Raw genomic sequence first — 19,685 nt, forward strand, 5'->3', positions numbered from 1 at the left:
GGAGTGCCGGGGGTCCATCCTTTGGGGGGCAAGTGATCTCACTTCCCCAACCTCAGGGCATTGCTTCAGCTAACCCTTGACCTTCAGGGGGGTTCTCACCGTGTGAGTCAGAGCGGACCCCCGGCCACACTCTGTTCTTTCGCAGCTCCTGCGCTTATCTTGCCTCACTCAAGGCAGTTCTATACTCTGTCTCAGTTCGGGACGTGGCTGCTCATGCTCTAGTCCCATACTAACCTCTATGCCTTTTTCTTATCTCAGGTCCCGGCCAATTGGGGGTCTAATGAGCGCCCCTTTACAGAAGTCTCAGATGCTGGGTACCTCTCCCTCTCTATCTCCTTTCGTGTCCCAGTCTTCCGGGACCATCTTCCTCTGAGGGGCGGATCCACGAGTCATAACCCTCATATATGTTTTCGGTTGCTAGGTCCGTCGGCCCTGAGCGTGTCGGCATCGCCGCCCTCAGTCAGTTTCCACTTTTGTATCCCGTTTCCGGTTGCTAGGCCTTCGGCCCTGAGCTTGTGTTGGCATCACCGCCCTCAGTCAGTGACCACTTCTGTTTCCTGTCTTTCGGTTGCTAGGTCCGTCGGCCCTGAGCTTGTGTCAGCATCGCCACCCTCAGTCAGTGACCACTTTCTGTATCCTGTCTTCGGTTGCTGGGTCCTTCGCCCCTGGGCTCGTGTCGGCATCGCCGCCCTCAGTCAGTGACCACTTTCTGTCCTAGCTTCCATGTCCAGCTTCGCTGGTCTGCTACTAGAGTGGGCCTCGCCTGCTCTTCTATCCTAGGTCCAGTCCTTTCTAGCCGGCACTCTGTCCTACTAACCGCTCCCTTCTGCTTCTTCTGCTCTATCTCTACCCCTATCTCTATCCCCAGCTCATGCCTCGTGAAATGTCCAAACAATTAGGTTTCAATAACTAGGTTTGACTTCCTCTAGTTCAGAATAAGGGAAAGGGAAATTAACTCAGAGAATTTAATTACACAAACATACAGATAATTTTCCTGCAAACACATGTGAGAGTTACTGTACTGGACATCCTTTAAAACCATTTTTTTTAAATGTCAAGTCGCTTGAGGTTTTATTTTGTCACACATCATAAAAATATAATATAAACGTATATAGTTAAAGATACATAAATACACAAATGCTGAAAGTACTGTAAATGGTAATTGCTAAAAAAAAAATGAATGCTTTGCAGTGATTTTACCATGGTATATCATGGGATCTTGAGTATATTTCAACAAGGTGGGGCCAAATAGTAATATAAATCATATGCAGAATACAACTCAGAGAAAGTATTCAATTCCCCCATTGTGACATAGCTTACAGGAGCTTCCAGCAGCCTAATACAATTCAGCATTTTACTGACATGCAGTCAGTGAAATAATCATGAATCATTCCTTCTGAGAAATAATAATTTTTAGTAAATCTTTAGAATAAAACAGCGAAAAAGCTTTTTCCTCTCTGCTTTGATGGTGAGAGAAAAGGAATTACAACGGGTGGTTTACTTCCTTTTGGCCCACCAATATAACCAGCATGGTTTTACATGTACTGTAGTTTATGAGGTCTCGGATATCGACTCAATATCCTTTAATAGTGACCTTACACAAAAAAGACTGGGAACGTCCTGGCAACTACAGAAGACGATTGACCCTTTCAGACGTTTCTAACCCAGATTGCTTCTTGCTCTAAAAAAATATATATATATATATATACCAATACCACTGTCTAATGGCTCCAATGGCTTCTCCTATGGTATGTCGCAGCCATTTATTAATAAACCATTACATTCCTATTGCACTTGAAGATCATTTGGTAAGGGGTAATGATAACTATGGTAAGTGTGCAAAAACAGCCAAATAGAACATAGTATATTGAAATAAAGTTGAGATTGAAAGATAGTTGGAACAGAAGCTGAGCACTCTTAAAGAAATGAGAAATCTTACCTGTACATCTTTTGCCTCTCCTCAAGCTCTTTGCGCCTGTGCTGTTTTGCAACTTGTGTTACATCATCCTTCAGCAACCTAGCTGTAAATAACAGAGACAGTAAAAGGCATGAGCCCCTTCTTCACATTTAGAATTTACCACGCTGTGTAATGGATTCAAACTCGGCTTATTACAGCCTATAGTCATATTTAGACAGCTGAGTGCATTCTTCTGTAGTTTATTATTCTATGCATGATAAAAACAGACTTTGGTGGCTTTTCAATGTGTTTATATTTTCCTTGTTGTTTGATTCATTCCCATAGTACATTTGCAAGGTAGCAGTTGATCATGCGTTTCCAATTCTTGGAAATAGTATGCATTTAAAGTGCTTTTCTATGGTTAACCATATCTTGAATGATGTTTTGTGTAACACAGTTTCAATTTACAGATCTGCAATAGTATCCCTCCCCCCACCCCATCCCTCTACATCAACTGTCTATCTGGAAATGAGCTACAAAAAGTGAATAAACTGCACCTATACACTCTGCAGAAGCCCTGTACAGTATTTAGGCAGGTCATCTACAGCTCATTATTATTAATTTAATCACAGTGACTGGCTGAGAGGGGCTATGTCAATGGTGAACTACATACATTATTGATAAAGGTATCAGGGGGTTTTCAGTTCAATGGCAAGGTCTTACCGGTCCCATCTCTGAGAAAAATCTCCTCGTTATCACCTATCCATCTGTAACACGGGAACTCCACATAGTCTCCTTCGGGGGTTTTCACTGTGATGTACTTGCAGTACCAGTTATCCTGAACCCAGTACTTCCGTTTCTCAATCTTCACAAGCTGAATTTCACCAACATCTTCAGACACGTTCACATCATAGGAGTCGACCTGAAAAAGAACAACAAGACTTTAAATGACCTTCAACAGAAAGGTAGAAAACGAGATAAACCCGAGATGTCTTGCTCACTGACATTTTCCTTAGCCAAACACACCCTCTCTGTATTGCACCACTTAATTACATTTCTTTATTTTATTTAAATTTTATTTTATTTGATCTTATTTTTCACACAAACTCAATATCATACATTGACATTTTTTCTTACAATTGGTTTCACAGACCCTGAAAGCACCTGGTAAACTACAGGTAACTGGTGTCAACTAGTAACATTACATTTTACTGCAAAAACACAGCATTTTTGTGTGATTAGAACAATTGATTTTATTTTACGATCTTGAGTATAGTTAAGGGTTTTATCACTTTCATCTGGTAATGTGATAAACAAGTACATTCAGAATAAAACCACAAACTATAATGTAAGATAATGTAACTGGGTATGGTGTAGGATGCTTCTTTATTTTAGCTTACTACAGTAAGTGTAGTTAAAATGCTTTAAAATGCTTCCACTATGCTTTACAACACTGTACTATGTTTTATTAAAATAGGGTTAAGTGTATTCTTGCTGGATGCTATGTTTATCACTACTGCCTTTGATTATATGATATTATTTAGTATGTAAACAGAGGAAACTAAAGTAATTGTAACTAACAAAATAATTTCATAAATCTTATCTGTTTTGTACTTTCATTAGCTAAATTAGGTCTCAAATGTGCAATTGTGTTATAGCACACATGTTTTCATTTTAAAACATGACAGCTGTACTAATTTAGGTTAAAGGAGCACTCAGTTGTTATGCCATATTCACAGGTTATCCGTTTGTTACTTTGACTTCATTTCACCTCAGCAGTGTCTTCAGGGCAAAGCATGTTACTGGCTGAAAGCATGCCAGTCAATATGGGAAGGCAATTGACTGTGGACAGGAAATAAGCCAGTGAAGGGGTGGGAACAAATTCACGATCCAGGTGAAATTAACCAGGAAAACAAGCCAGCCTAAAAGCATGGCTTGCAAATCGATAGTACCACATTATCCAAGAGTTATATGTGGATATGTTTCGAAATGTTAACATGTTTCTTTCAAAACTGCAGATTTGAATATGACATAATGAATGGATGTTTAAGGCAGGAATGCTTTATGAAACAATTTTGTTAGCTACGATTACAGCTTTTGATAAGCTAGTTGTTGTTGTCACATGTCTAGTGTTTTGGCCTTTGTAGTCTCCTATAACAAGACATATGCTATATACCGTTCATTAGTCAGAGTAGATATTGCTGGGTTGTCATGTGACAGTAAAGGTTGTGAGTCTCCACCAGGTGAGATATGACATTGCAGCAAAAGATAACTACAAAATATAATTTCAGCCATTTATGCCATTTCTGTGTAACTCAGTGTCCCTTTTCAAGTCTAAACTAAACACTTTGGAGGGGAAAAGCTGTCAGCCCTCACAGTGCCTGATATTTTGCTGGAAACAAAAAGCACAGTAATGCAGCCAGTTAACCAGCTAACTTCCAACAATGTGTTAATTCATGTTTTACTGGGCTCCATGCAAATGAGTGCAATGCAATGCAAAAAATAATGCAAATATATACACTTGTACAAAAAAAATTACAAATTAGATGAAATAACAGGGATACTTTTATTTGCATGTATTTATTTTTTTTTTTTATCCCGTTGACTTCTACTGCCTGTGGCGTGGTATGTTTCTTGAACATGACTTGAGTCGTCTTCAGGTTCATTTTCACACCCGCTTTGATGCTAGCCTTGCGTAGTTCTTGTATTCTTGTTTGTAATTCTTCTGGGCACGTTGTAAATATGTTGTCAGCAAATTGTAGGTGATTCAAGTAGGCTCCACTTATTTTCCAAATCCAGTGTTTTGAAAATGTCTTTTAGGGTGGCAGTGAAGAGCTTTGGGGAAATTGGATCTCCTTGATATACCCCTTTTTTAGTGTTGATTTTATTGGGGAATGAAGGCCATATTTTTGTCTCTGTTGGCCATAACTCACCATGCTGGCTAGACAGGCTGGTGAGTGCCCCTTCCAAGTTGGCCGAGTATGTTACTCAGGCTTTCACAGCATGGTTGAACCTGCCAGAGTCAGGGGATCCCTCTGTACTTCGTCTTGAGAACCTGTTGTCACCCTCCTGCCACTTTGAGGCAGTGGAAGTTGGACTTTAGGTGGGGTATTGTGAACGGGGCTTCCTCTCCCAGTTCATTGCCCCTTTAAAATCATGACCCAGGACACAAGAAATTGATTTTTAATCACAAACGTGCTATTTTTAATTAACAAAAATAAAACTAAACAAAACTAAAATTAACACCTAGCTCTTTTTCGAGCACTAACTAAACACAAGAGAAACTCTAAACTATAAAACAAGACAGCTAAGCTGTTTGCCTGTTAAAAACAAACAAAAACACAGTTTTTCACAAATAATACAAAAAGGCACACACACACACACACACACACCACACACACACACACACACACACACACACACACACACACACACACACACACCAGCCCAGAACAGACTGTCTGCACACCTTTTAAACCCTGTGCCTGGCACTAATTTACAATAATTACCAGGTACGAGTGATGATTAACAAAACAAGAAACAAATTAGGGCTTTTCAGCCCGTGTCATTCTGGGGGATGTATTCCTGTGATTACCCCCCACCCCCCCGACTACAGTTTCTCATAATATGTTCAACTATTTAGTTTTAGGTACCGTACTGTGTCATCATAATATAGTTCTAGATACAGAAGTAAAAACAGACGCCTCCCCAGATTCTGATATAAAATGCCCTTATCTAGTTTCATGTGTCAGTTTAAACTGTGGGATCACTGACTTCCGTATGTGTGGCAACCAAAGAACTTTGCCACGACATGTGCCACATTTACACAGTGTACTAGACTGTGTGGTGGTCCATCACTGAAACATTGGTATATTTGACTTTTCTCATAGTTTTAGTTGTAACGAGAGCAGGATTCGAACCCCAGCCTTCCACAGGTGAAAGGCATGAAGTTAATGAATGAACACAAGAGTAGCTCCCCGCCCAAAATCATTCTTCACTTCAGTACAATAATTTAGTAAAAAGCATTAAAAAGTTTTAAAACTTACTGCTCCTCTTTCAAAGTCATTGTAGAGTGCTTTATCCAGGAGGGTCCTCTCACTGCAGCCCTCAGATCCCATTAGCGTTAGATAAATATAATCATCCGTCCCAGCAAACCACTGGCTGCCAGTGGCCACTGTTACTGTGTAACTAGGCATCTTGAAATGAAATGGAACCCACTCGCTGTCCTCACTCACTGCCTGCTCGGGCTTCGAGCTCTTGCTCTACAGTCTAACTGTTAAGAAAACTCTTTTCTTAACTGCCTCATCCTCAGTCCCTTTTTGTAACAAAACCACAGGACATGCAAACACACACACACAAGCAAGATGGGCTTGGTAGCCTGATAAAATGTTACATTACAAACTATGTGGTTATTTAAAAAGGATGTAAAGTGCATGCTGTAGGTTGTGAGATAGATAACTACACCATTGCTCAATGACTGATTCTGCTTGTAAGGGTTTGGAAAGCTAGTCAGAAGATGTATGAAGCCATAAACAGTAACACTACAGATATTTTTTTCTAGTGTTCTAAGTTTCTAGTCTTTATTGCACACTTTATTGCACACTAATGTCCGGTTTTAAAAGATCAACATTTGTTTTAAGTGTAAACTATCCATATACTTCCTGCTAAGATCAGGGAGGCTGTCCATAAAGTGGGCTCAAATTCGAAGCAAGACTAGCAGGAGAAAGAAATTATCTACAAACATGTATTAAAGCCCCTCTTTGTTAATGCTTGCAGTGGCTCTCAAAAGCATTCAACCCCCTTGGACTTTTCCACATTTTATTGTGTTACAATATGGAATCAGAATGGATTTAATTAGGAGTTTTTGCCACTGATCAACACTAAAAAAGTCCATAATGTCAAAATAAAAAATAAAATCTACAAATTGTTCTAAATTAATTACAAATATAAAACAGAAAATAACTGATTGCATAAGTATTCACTCCCTTTGCTATGACACACCTAAATAAGCTATGGTGCAACCAATTGTCTTTAGAAGTCACATAATTAGTTGAATGGAGCCCACCTGTGTGCAATTAAGGTGTTTCACATGATTTCCGGTTAGTACATTTCCTAACAAAAACTACATCACGAAGACGAAGGAACATTCAAAACAAATCCGAAATAAGGTTCTTCAAAAGCACCAATCAGGGGTAGGATATAAGAACATTTCCAAGGCATTGAATATCCCCCGGAGCACAGTAAAGTCCATTATTAAGAAATGGAGAGAATATGGCACAACTGTGAATCTGTCTACAACAGGCCGTCCCCAAAAACAGGCGAGAAGGGTATCCGGGTGAGAAGGGCACTAGTCAGGGAGGCCACCAAGAGGCTTATGGTAACTGTAAACGAGTTACAGTCTTCCACGGCTAAGCTGGAAGACACTGTGCATACGGCAACAATAGCCCGGGTGCTTCACAAAACTGGCCTTTATGGGAGAGTGGCAAAAAGAAAGCCATTGTTGAAAAAAACTCATATCAAATCTTGGCTAGAGTTTGCCACAAGGCATGTGGGAGACTCTGAGACCAAGTGGAAGAAGATTCTATGGTCTGATGAGACCAAAATAGAGCTTTTTGGCCTCAACGCTAAGCGCTATGTTTGGCACAAGCCTAACACAGCACATCATCCTGAGAACACCATCCCTACCGTGTACCATGGTGGAGGCAGCATCATGCTATGGGGATTCTTCACTGCATCGGGGCCTGGAAAGCTCGTGAAGATAGAGGGCAAAATAGATGAAGCGAAGTGCAGAGAAATCCTGCTAAAGTCTACAACAGACCTGAGACTTATGAGAAGATTTATCTTCCAGCAGGACAATGACCTGAAACATACAGCCAAAGCCACACTGGAGTGGCTTAAAAACAAAAGGTCAATGTCTTGAAGTGGCCCAGTCAAAGCGCGGACCTCAATCCAATTGAGAATACGTGAAAAGAGTTGAAAATTGCTGTTCACCAAAGGTCCCCATCCAACTTGACGGAGCTTGAGCAAATTTGCAAAGAAGAATGGGCAAAAATTGCAGTATCCAGATGTGCAAAGCTGGTAGAGACTTATCCAAATAGACTCATGGCTGTAATTGCTGCCAAAGGTGCCTCTACCAAATATTGACTCAAGGAGGTGAATACTTATGCAATCAATTATTTTCTGTTTTGTATTTGTAATTAATTTAGAACAATTTGTAGATTTTATTTTTCACTTGTTGATCAGTGGCAAAAACTCCTAATTAAATCCATTTTGATTCCATTTTGTAACACAATAAAATGTGGAAAAGTCCAAGGGGGGTGAATACTTTTGAGAGCCACTGTATATTGTTTTGTATACCATTTCCTTTTATTCCCTTATAAAAAATGTACCTCTGTACATTTGCACAGTAATTTTTCAGTTTTCCTATATTATGCATTTACCACAGTTTATTGCTATGTTTCTAAAATATGCTTTACAGTACCACTCAATGCTTTATGATGCTTACGGTACTTCATCTTTCTTGCACTATGCTTTTAACTATTGCCCAGTTAACATATAGAGTGGCCACCTTTGAAGCACAAATCCTAAACTCTTAAGCTATGACTATGACTGTCTCTCACATCTTTGAGAAAGAAAGACGAAGAGCTTTCTCAACAAGTTCCACAATGTTTCATAACGAGTGGAGGGATATACAGTGCCTATAGAAAGTCTACAACCCCTTTCAAAATGTTCACCTTTTGTTGCCTTATAACCTGGAATTAAAATGCATTAAAACAGTTTTTTTTTTTTTTTCATTTATCTACACATCCTACCACACCACTTCCAAGTGAAAAAATTAATTAAAAGAAAATTAATTAAAAATACAAACTGAAATAGCTTGGTTGGATAAGTGCCCACCCCCTTTGTAATAGCAATCCTAAATTAGCTCAAGTGTAACCAATCGCCTTCAAAATCACACATTAAGTTAAGTGGCCTCCACCTGTGTTAAATTGTAGTGATTCACATGATTTCAGGTTGAATTCAGCAGTTCCTGTAGGTTCCCTCTGCCGGGTAGTGCATTTCAAAGCAAAGAGGGGGATGGGTATAAAAAAATATTGAATATCCCTTGGAGCATGGTCAAGATGATTATTAAGAAGTAGAAGGTGTATGCCACCACCAAGACCCTGCCTAGATCAGGCCGTCCCTCCAAAATGAATGACCGAGCAAGAAGGAGACTGATCAGAGAGGCTACTAAGAGGCCAATGGCAACTTTGCAAGAGCTACAGGCTTTTATGGCCAAGACTGGTTAAAGCGTGCATGTGACAACAATATCCCAAGCACTCCACAAATCTGGCCTGTATGGTAGGGTGGCAAGAAGAAAGCTATTACTCAAGAAAGTTCACCTTGAATCCCGTTTGAAGTATCCAAAAAAAACTCTGTAGATTCTGTAGCCATGTGGCAAAAAGTTTTGTGGTCTGACAAAACTAAAATTGAACTTCTTGGCCTAAATGCAAAGCGTTATGTTTGGTGCAAACCCAACACAGCGCATCACCAAAAGAACACCATCCCTACTGTGAAGCATGGTGGTGGCAGCATCATGTTATGGGGATGTTTCTCATCAACAGGGACTGGGGCACTTGACACGATAGAAGGGAAAATGAATGGAGCAAAGTACAGAGCAGTCCTTGAGGAAAACCTGCTGCCCTCTGCAAGAAAGCTGAAACTGGGATGGAAGTTCACCTTTCAGCATGACAACGACCCAAAACACACAGCCAAAGCTACACTGGAGCGGCTTAGGAACAAAAAGGTAAATGGATTTGAGTGGCCCACTTAGAGCCCTGACCTAAATCCAATCAAAAATTTGTGGCATAACTTGAAGATTGCTGTCCATCAACGCTCCCCAAGGAACTTGACAGAACTTGAACAGTTTTGTAAAGAAGAATGGTCAAATATTGTCAAATCTAAGTGTGCAAAGTTGGTAGAGACCTATCCCAACAGACTCACAGCTGTAATTGCTGCCAAAGGTGCTTCCACCAAGTATTAACTCAGGGGGGTGGAGACTTATCCAATTATGATCTTTAAGTTTTGTATTTTTAATATATAATTTTTTTTTCTCAATAAAAGCTTTTTTCTCCTTAACAGTATGAAGTATGGTGTGTAGATAAGTGGAATAAAATCCTCATTTAAATGCATGAAACTCTGTGGCACTGACACAGCAAAATGTGAAAATTTGAAGGAGGTGTAGACTTTCTATAGGCACTGTAGATCTGACTTCTTAGAGTACATATGTTTTAGAGTATATAATAATATTTTCAATCTATATAAATATATATTTATTCATTATATTATCATATATAAAATATATATATATATATATGATATATATATATTATAGACATATATAATATGACTCCCTTAGTCTGAGGGAATACACAAGTGTGTATGACCATACTATTGGGAACTATTTCAAGACGTAAGTTCAACTGTAATTCGTTCACCAAACACTATCGTTTTTGTAAAAGAACATTTGTCAAGGACCATTTGCATACATTTGAGCAGTAAAACACAGCACAGGTTGTAGTGTTTTAGTGTAAGCATTATGACATCAAAATAGCCTGGCATCATATAGCATTATGACATCAAAATAGCCTGGCATCATATAGCATTATGACATCAAAATAGCCTGGCATCATATAGCATTATGATATCAAAATAGCTTGGCATCATCCAAGAGGCACTTCATTCCCTTTCCAGAAGCTGTCAGTAGCTCACCTAGTGCACTTGAAGAATGAGGTTAATTGAATGTAATAGGGTGTGATTACTGTACAGTCAGTGACCGAGCCGAATGCTTGTGAGTCTTAGTGCCAATCCCTCCATATCTCCACAGATAAAATATCTTATCATGGACAATGCTGATATCTAGACTACAGTGTTTTTTCGATCCACTAGTTCAGTTATTGCCTTAGGGGATTATCATGCACTTAGTACAATAATTTATTAATGGATTGATTACTAGAGGCACACCCTAAGACGATGACAAGGTCAGAATTACCAAAATAGTTATTTATGTGGATTTTGTGAGAAATTATGCCTAACCTGATGTCATTTCATCAGTGGGAGTTTTCTGTCATATCTGTCTGTTTTTATCTACAGTGCCAATCATATTTTTACTATGTTTGGTGAAATGTTATTTCTGTCAATCAATGCCTGGCTGTTTTAAAAAACAATGCCATTATGGCCCCTTTTTTTTATTGCGCTAATTTGGTAGGTACTGGACGAACGATAATTTTTAGACTTTTCTCCGAAAATAACGATAAAACCATCCATGCTGCTATAAAATCTGAAAAGAAGGGAAAAAAAGGAAAATAAGTCATTTTCCTAACCCTAAATCTAAAGTTGAGAACTAATTAATTAATTAATTAATTAATTAATTAATTAATTAATAATAATAATAATAATTCTAGCATGCGAGATTGCTGATATCTTTTGAAAATGTAAACAGTACAAAGTCTGGAGTTAAACTATGAGAGTAAGAGATACAATCCAGTCTCCGCTTTTGATTTCCTCCCTTGTGAGCCTCTTGCAAAAACAACATGTTAATCACTCTCTATAGAACAAGACCTGCTTTTAAATATGATTACACCACAAATAAACTGACAGGGTGTGGCCACTCATTAGGAACTATTGATGCATAAATTTGGCACGTAATGAGCTTGCGCAGTATACAGCCTAGAGTAGTGTGAGCTGGTAATTAGTTAAAAGAGGGAAAAAGTCCAAAGTTGTTTTCTTAACTAATGCATTTTCTTCTCATTTAGATTCACTTTGTATAATGTTATGTTTGATGTACACCAGAGTGAAACTATTAAGAATTGTTTTTATATCCACCGTGGTTAAATGTTGCAGCTGGTCATGTTAATAGTTACATGCATGACTCTATTGAAGCTACAGGATGTGATGAAACAACATTTATCTAATGAAGAAGTGGCACAATGTTTATCTAATGAAGAGAATGCATCATTTAAACTGTGGACCCATGCTAAGTTGCCCTTACACTTGTTTTAGGTGATTTTCATTAAGAATCAAATAGCAGGACCTGTCCTTTTATTATCAGGCAGTTCATTTGCCAAAAGTCTTATCAGGGATGTAATAGTTTCAGTTTATGAAATACAGTACAGTAGGTGTAATTGTAAAACTCAAAATATCAGTTTGTGTTGTGAGTTGTTAGTAAGTGAACATATTTTTAAAGCAAACATGCAAGTGAGTAATTAGCTATATTGTGATAAAACAGATTTACAATATCAAACTAATTAAAAAAAAAAAAAAAAAAACTTTATCTATTCTACATCGATACAACGGAAGATTTTAGTTACTAGAACCCATTTTGTTAAAACAAGCTAATTTTGCCCAAAGCCTTTACATGAAGTAAATTTCTGTAGCATTTGCATACATACAAAAGAGCATATAATGAGGCAAAGATGCTGAAATATAAGATGAAACATTGTGCAACACAATAGCAAAATGTGTACGCAGCCAGCACTGCAATAAGCATGGAGCAGTACCATAACAGGCAGAATGAGAAGGAGGTGTGATTAGATACACCAAACCAACTCACTGTGTTTTGCATCCGCCCTTATAAAAGTTTCCCATAGCAAAAGAATAGCAAAGTGTACAAAAGCATGGGTAAGCATTGTAAAACCCATAGAAGTATAGTGTAAAGCAGGGGTCTCTAACCCTGGTCCTGGAGAGCTACTGTGGCTGCTGGTTTTCATTTCAACCAATCTCTCAGTTACTAAATTTAATCAATTATTGGCTTAATTAGTCAAGATTAACAGGTGTTCCAGATCTTTAGCCACTGATGATGTAAAAACACCTATAAAACCTGCTGGGTAGGGACTCTACAGGACCAGGGTTGGAAGTACTGTGAATAGGATATAATAATTAATGAAAGTTGGACCATATTAAAAGCATGCCTATGTGTTATATAGCATAGTGAAAGCATTGCAAAGCATGGTTAAGCATTGTAAAGACCAGAGAGCAATGGTAAAGCATTAAAAAAACATGGTAAACAAAGGTATGGTAAATGCACAGTAAAACCATGGAAATACTGCAAAATCACCATCCAAATGTTCTGTGGTAAACATTTAAGGGCATGGATTTATGGGAAAATACAACTTTGTTGTTCAGAATGATGTGCCAGTAATATTATTAATATGTGCCCCCAGGCAGGTGATTGCACTCGCTACCAAAGGGGGCGTGACTGAGGGTGTATCAGGGGATGTGGCAAAGCAATCTGTTCCTTTGTTATGGTTACAAAAGGACCAGTGAAGGAGTACTGTGTTGTAAAGAAACTGTGAGCTTTTGTATGTTATTTTGTTTCTCTATTAAGCTGTTATGTTTGTCGTTTCTAGAAGGCGATTACCAGGGAGCTGTAGCTAAACAACCAGTAATAAAACCTGGACTGCACTTCAACATTGAGCATGTGTAAACCTGTAAATCATCACTTTCACTGAGAGCACTCACTCTGGACTTGTGTTTGTGTGGGTCTTGTTTAGTGTCTATTATTATTTTGGGACTGAACCCAGTGGTTTGCCTGCGCGATATGCATTGTTGTGTAGAGCCAGGTATTATTATTTCTGGTTGCAAAACAAGCAACCGAGCCAAATGAAGAGCTGTTTAACTGTGAACTGTGTTGTTTCAAATTATTCCAGAGCACTGCACCTCTATACCTGCGCACTGCAAACCACTTTGCCACAATTACACATTCCGTTCTCCCGACCTCACAATCAGTTATACAAGCCGCAGATAGTCAGATACAGTAACCCCTCTCAGATGGTAAGGCACTTCTTTACACAGAGAGTGGTGTTGTGGAATGAGTTATCAAGCCACATTGTTGCTGCTGAGTTGAGAATAAATGAACAATGTTCTTAGATTCTTCTGTAGCTATGCCCAGCTGCATTAATTCAGAAGTACTGTACAACATTTAAGGGGTGACTTATAGTAAATGTAGGGCCCAAGAGTAGACAGTTTGAAATAGGGGAATATTACTTTTTTTACATTACGAGGTTGAATAAACGTACTAAACTGCTCAGCAAATTAGTGTAAACGTCTTTTGTTTTTATTAATCACATACTGTACCTTCTTCATAATAACAAATTTGTACCTTGTAATTCTACATGACTAGGTAGCCCATTCCATACCCTCACTACGCTCCATGTGATAACGTGTTTTCTTCCCTCTGTCCTAAGTCTATCTCCAAGTGTGGTCTCACTAGTGCAGAGAGAATGTAGAACCAGTTTTTGATTATTTAACCCTTTAACATAGCCTGGCACCTTGTAAACTTTAAGATGTTGTACTCTACTAAAACCCTTGTATTGGTAACTTTAAGGACTACGCTCCTTTAATACTAAGTGGTCTCCAATAGCCAATGAGACAGTAATAGGAGTCACAGCCTCATTGTGTATATTAAGATTGAATTGTAACCTGGTTTTCCTAGAAGACGTTTGCCAAATGATCGGAACAAACATAATCAGTCATGATAGTCTTACCTTGTGAAAATGTCTTACCGAAATATAAGGCAAAAAACGTATTGTAGTTGTCGTTAAAATATCTCAACAGACTACTTCAAATCTTCATGTTTTGGTCTTCTCTGAGTCAATTTTTGTATTAATTATTAGCATAAACCAACAGGAATATTACAAATTTCAATAGCATGCCACCTTCAGCGCAGAACTGTATTTTGAATACCTCTTGATAACTGGATTATTGTTGCTCTTATACACATATTTAATTTCCTTGTTGAAATGAAAAGATTTTGAAAATTGAATTATATGTGTGTAGACTGTTTCAAATTTGGGCAAGGTGTATTACTGCCATCTACTGGAAATTAAATGTATTGTCAGTCAAATGAGATGCGTGTGATATTCCTGCACTGTTGAATAAAAAAAAACTTAACAAAAAAAAAAAAAAAAATATATATATATATATATATATATATATATATATATATATATATATATATATATATATATAGATATATACACACACACACACACACACACACACACACACAGTCACAATCATAGCTAACATTAGTTAATTACACTGAAATATCAATTGTTTACTGCATTCTTAAACTAGGGGAGAAAACAGAATATAATACATTTAAAATTAAATAAATATATAAGAAAATCATTAACTATCTCATACAATACTGACAAGAGAGGTCCAGTATTTTTCTACTTTATAGAGTATCTGTAACATATTTTATTTAATGCTTCCTTAACTTTACTTATGTTTGCAAACATTCCGAGTTGTTCTTATTGCAGTTACTCAAACAGTTTTATATCTTGTCACTTGGAGAGACACTGGTCTGCATATACTTATCGTATTTAGAGATTTTTAATAATTGTAACTAAATTTATTTGCAAAGCATTTTTTCAACATATGGGTGCCTAGATGAGAGACAGGTGTGCATGAAATGATAAGCAGTCTGGAATCCTGACATCAGCGCCATGTAAGCAATACAGGACTAACAATACAGGATGCTACAATCAGCCAAAATGTCTGCCAAGCGCTTCCAAATTAATCCACAAATTAAGTTTATACAAGGGAAGTATAGAGCAAATGTAGTCATTTAATTAGTATGCATTTTTTATATCAAAAATTCAGACCAGATGTTCATTAGTATGCATTTTTTATATTAAAAATAGAATAGCTGATATCGAAAATAGAATTTTTTTTTGTAAACAATTATTTTTATATTTTATATAATAATAATAATAATAATAATAATAATAATAATAATAAATAATAATAATAATAATAATATTCACTTGATCTTACTCAAACAGCTGTGTCACTTCATCAGAAGCAGAATCCCATGATGCCATTGTGTTAGCAGGTGCTAAGTGTAGCCGAGCCATAGATCCTTCCAAAAGAATGATGTCTTGTAAATAGTCTAACCAGATAGAAGAAAAGGAGATACATTTGTTTAATAATTAAGTAGCAAATGTGTGGCTGAAGGGTGATATGTGTCTAGCATTGGATTGAATAGCTGATTGAAATCGTCCACCAATATAACAGGGATATTCCCCAGTGAGGCCAATGTATGTTTCACCTGGTCAAAAAAATGCATCTAAGATATTTGGTGCAAAGAAAACGGCAATACAGACCGCTACGTTATTCAACAAAGTAGTCACATGGCAGAATGTACCCTCCAAATCATTACCTTGGTGAATTTTAAGGTACAACTGCCTCTTGGCAAGAATAAGGACACCCCTGTGTTTATTCTGAGCAGAGGAATGTGCAATTATCTTGTTTCTGAAAAAATGATTTTTTTTTTTAAAACAGAAAACATCATTTGAAACCAAATGAGTTTCCTGCAAACATGAAATATCAATCATTTTCTTAAGAGATAATCTAAGCACTATGCTGTCTTTATAGGATGACTGGCCCCTCGTAAAGTCCAGTAGTTAATGACAACACTAGCCATGGTCCAAGATAGGAATAAAGAGCAGGGAGAGTGAACGAGTAAGAGACGTAGCATTCAGAAAACAAAGATATGTGACATGGAGAAAGATCACAGACACTACACTCATCATATAGCAATATCCTATAGGACAGTAGCATAGAAGTTACAAAAATACAGTAAAATAAACTGAGAAGGGAGCCTGATTACAAAAATTTAGGATGATAAAGAAAAGAGCCAGAGGGAACACACTGCATAGCATAAATCTCAAGCCACAGTTAACATTTGTACTCCCTCTCATTCACTGGTTCCACTCCCTATCTACCCCCAAATCCTCATATCCCAGCCTCCTCTTCCCTACTTCCACCTCCCCAGCCTCCCTTCCCACCCCCCCAACCAATCCAACAATTAATATCGTGAACCAGACTACCCTAAGGGGGCTTGCTGTGAGCTAAACCACCTCGCGAATAGGAAAAATTAACTACAAATTGAACAACTGTAAACAACATGCATATAATCTAGTAGCCCATGTATTCACTGTTTAGGGAACTAATTAGAATACAGATTGTCATCAACTATAACATTGACAGCACAGATAGCAATAGGGATCATGAAAATTAACACAGCCACATATTCAAATTAATAATAATGAACCTCAGTAGTATTTTTAATAGGGTTATCATACCCTTTGCACTGTAGATATCCCCTTGAGGACCTTACATAATGACTAGATCAATGTCAAGATACAACAAGTGTAAATGTGCAGACCTGAAGAGTCACAGTCAGTTATACAAGGAGCAAGATACCCCAACTGTTATCCCGTCAATTTGTCACACACTTTTCATCACCAACAATTCATCACCAGCAACAATTCATCACGGACAATAACTCACCGATGAAGGCCATAATATATCATAAAAGCTGTGCTAAAAACAAATAGAGCTTTAATAAATCATAAATAACAGATACAGTATGTATTCACTTACAAATTGCATAAATAAAATCCATAATGTACTAACTTTTACTAGTTTGTGTCCACCCAATTAACAAACAAAAAAGCCAAGTTTTCTTTTCAAACCTTTATTTTAACACTAGAAGTGCCCAAATTTCGCCTACAAGTGCTGCACCGGTCATTTGCACCTGTAGCGTTTTAAACAGCTGTGGTATGCTAATGTACCCTCCGTGATGAATTGTTGCTGGTGATGAATTGTACCTGGTGATGAACTGCTAGTGATGAATTGTTGGTGACAAATTGTTTGCGATGAATTGTTGGTGATAAATTATTTGTGATGAATTGTTGGTGATAAACTGTCATAGACCCGTTTCAACTTCCATTCCGTGAAGGTATGAAAAGTAGCAATCTGGAGCAAAGTTAGTTCGTCGCTACAGATGTTCCATCCGGACAAATGAGAAGCACAGGGTCCTGTGCGTAGAGGGATCAATAGACTCCATCGTATCTTGAAAACGTTGAGCAAAAAAGGAATCGACCTCTTCAGGAGTAGCAAAAGATAAACACCCTTCTATGATTGACTTTCAAAACAGCTGGATATGCCAAGAAGTAGTACACTCCCTGGGACGAAAGCTTCGCTCTCACTTCACCAAAGGCCCTCCTCTTTGTGGCAGTGACAGCAGAGTAATCCACATGAAAAGAAAGTTTTTGCGGAAAGTGTGCGGATGTCTCAATCATCGGGGTCCCGTGACCTCTTCATAAGCTTGGATTGAGGGGAAGCTACGGGTCCCTTGTCTGAAGTAGCTAATTAAAAATGTTTTTTATATATAAAATAGCCAAAAAACATAATATAAGGAGTGTAAATTGTTGAATTATAAATGAAAATCGTGAAGTGGTAGCAGGAGCTCTAACATCAAGCAGCTATCCCAGTGATAGGGTCACGTGATCTCTCAAAAATAGAATTGTGGATAACGAAAATAGAATTGTGGATATCTAAAACAGAATTGTAGATATCGAAAATAGAATTGTGAATATCGAAAACAGAATTGTTGATATGGGGGCTCCTGAGTGGCGCATCCAGTAAAGGCTCTCCGCGTGAAGTGCAGGATGCGCCCTATAGCCTGGGGATCGCAAGTTCAAAATCAGGCTATATCACGCCGACAGTGACCAGGAGTTCCCAGGGGGCAGCGCTGCCCGGGAAGGGAGTGCTTAGGTCGGCTTCACCATGCACCAGTAAATCCTATGACCGATAGGGCACCTACGAGTCTGCTGTGGAGCCATTCAAATCTGTGCTGTCCTCCGGCACTATGGGTCTGACGGCTTCACTATGGATCAACAGCATGAAAAAAGATAGCTTGGCAGGGACACGTTTCGGAGGACACGTGTGTCAGCCGCCGTTTCCCGAGTCAACAGGGTGTTGCAGCGGTAAACAGGGATTAATAACACAATTGGCGGTTCCAAATTGGGGAGAACAATAGCGTAAAACCATTGGCAACAACTAAATAAAAGAAAAAAAGATTTGTTGATATGAAAAATAGAATTGTTGATATCAGAATAGCGGAAATTAGAAATAGAATTGTTGTTATCAGAAATACATACTAATGACCATCCGGTCTGAGTTTTGATATAAAAAATGCATACTAATTAGATGACCAGATACGCTCTGTACTTCCCTTGTATAAACTTCATTGTGGGTAATTTGGAAGCGGTTGACAGACATTTTGGCTGATAGTGATTTACCTTCAGTGTTAAGATGTTTTTTGACGTCTACAGAAAAGGCTAGAACAGAAATGTCTAATACCAATCAAGCTTCAGAATACTGTAGCATTAACACGCAGGATTTTTCAAAGACGAAGAAATAGGTCTTCAGCCTCCCCAATCCATGTATGTAGTTTGCTATATTAGTTCATATCACACTATCAACCTATTTATAAAGTGTGTCAGTACATTTATTTTAAAGTTTTGTATTACTATAAGGATCTGCTTCTTACTAGATTTTAAAGTCTAGAGTCCCTTTCACACACAAATGCTGCTACTAAGCCGTCTCAGAGGGGTTTAAAAAAAAATCTTTAAAATACCCATTCACACAGCACGAAATTGCGCAGTCTATAAGTGGTACAATACCGTCATAACCCTTTCACACAGCCAAAAGGATCATGTGAGTATAACTTTCAAACCTGTCAGTCAACAGATCGTTTTCACGGCAATGGCGATTCGCCCATAAGTTAAAGAATCACGCACCATACCTTCTATTTGTAGATTCACCTCCTCGTCAGCCAGCAAAGTTAACAATTCCTTAACTTATTCCATATTCCAATCACTACCTCATTCTTGTTCAGCCATTGTATCTGAAAAATTAAAGTGTGCAACACAGACGACAAAAATACCCAACG

General features: G+C 38.0%; 1 pseudogene; it reads right to left on the reverse strand.

The window, feature by feature from the left end:
• Nucleotides 1-6,157, reverse strand: part of LOC121321675 — a 39,956-nt pseudogene extending 33,799 nt beyond the window's left edge.
• Between the last annotated feature and the right edge of the window lie 13,528 nt (nucleotides 6,158-19,685).

The sequence above is a fragment of the Polyodon spathula genome, chromosome 10 (assembly GCF_017654505.1).
Source record: "Polyodon spathula isolate WHYD16114869_AA chromosome 10, ASM1765450v1, whole genome shotgun sequence".
Classification (NCBI taxonomy): Eukaryota; Metazoa; Chordata; class Actinopteri; order Acipenseriformes; family Polyodontidae; genus Polyodon; species Polyodon spathula.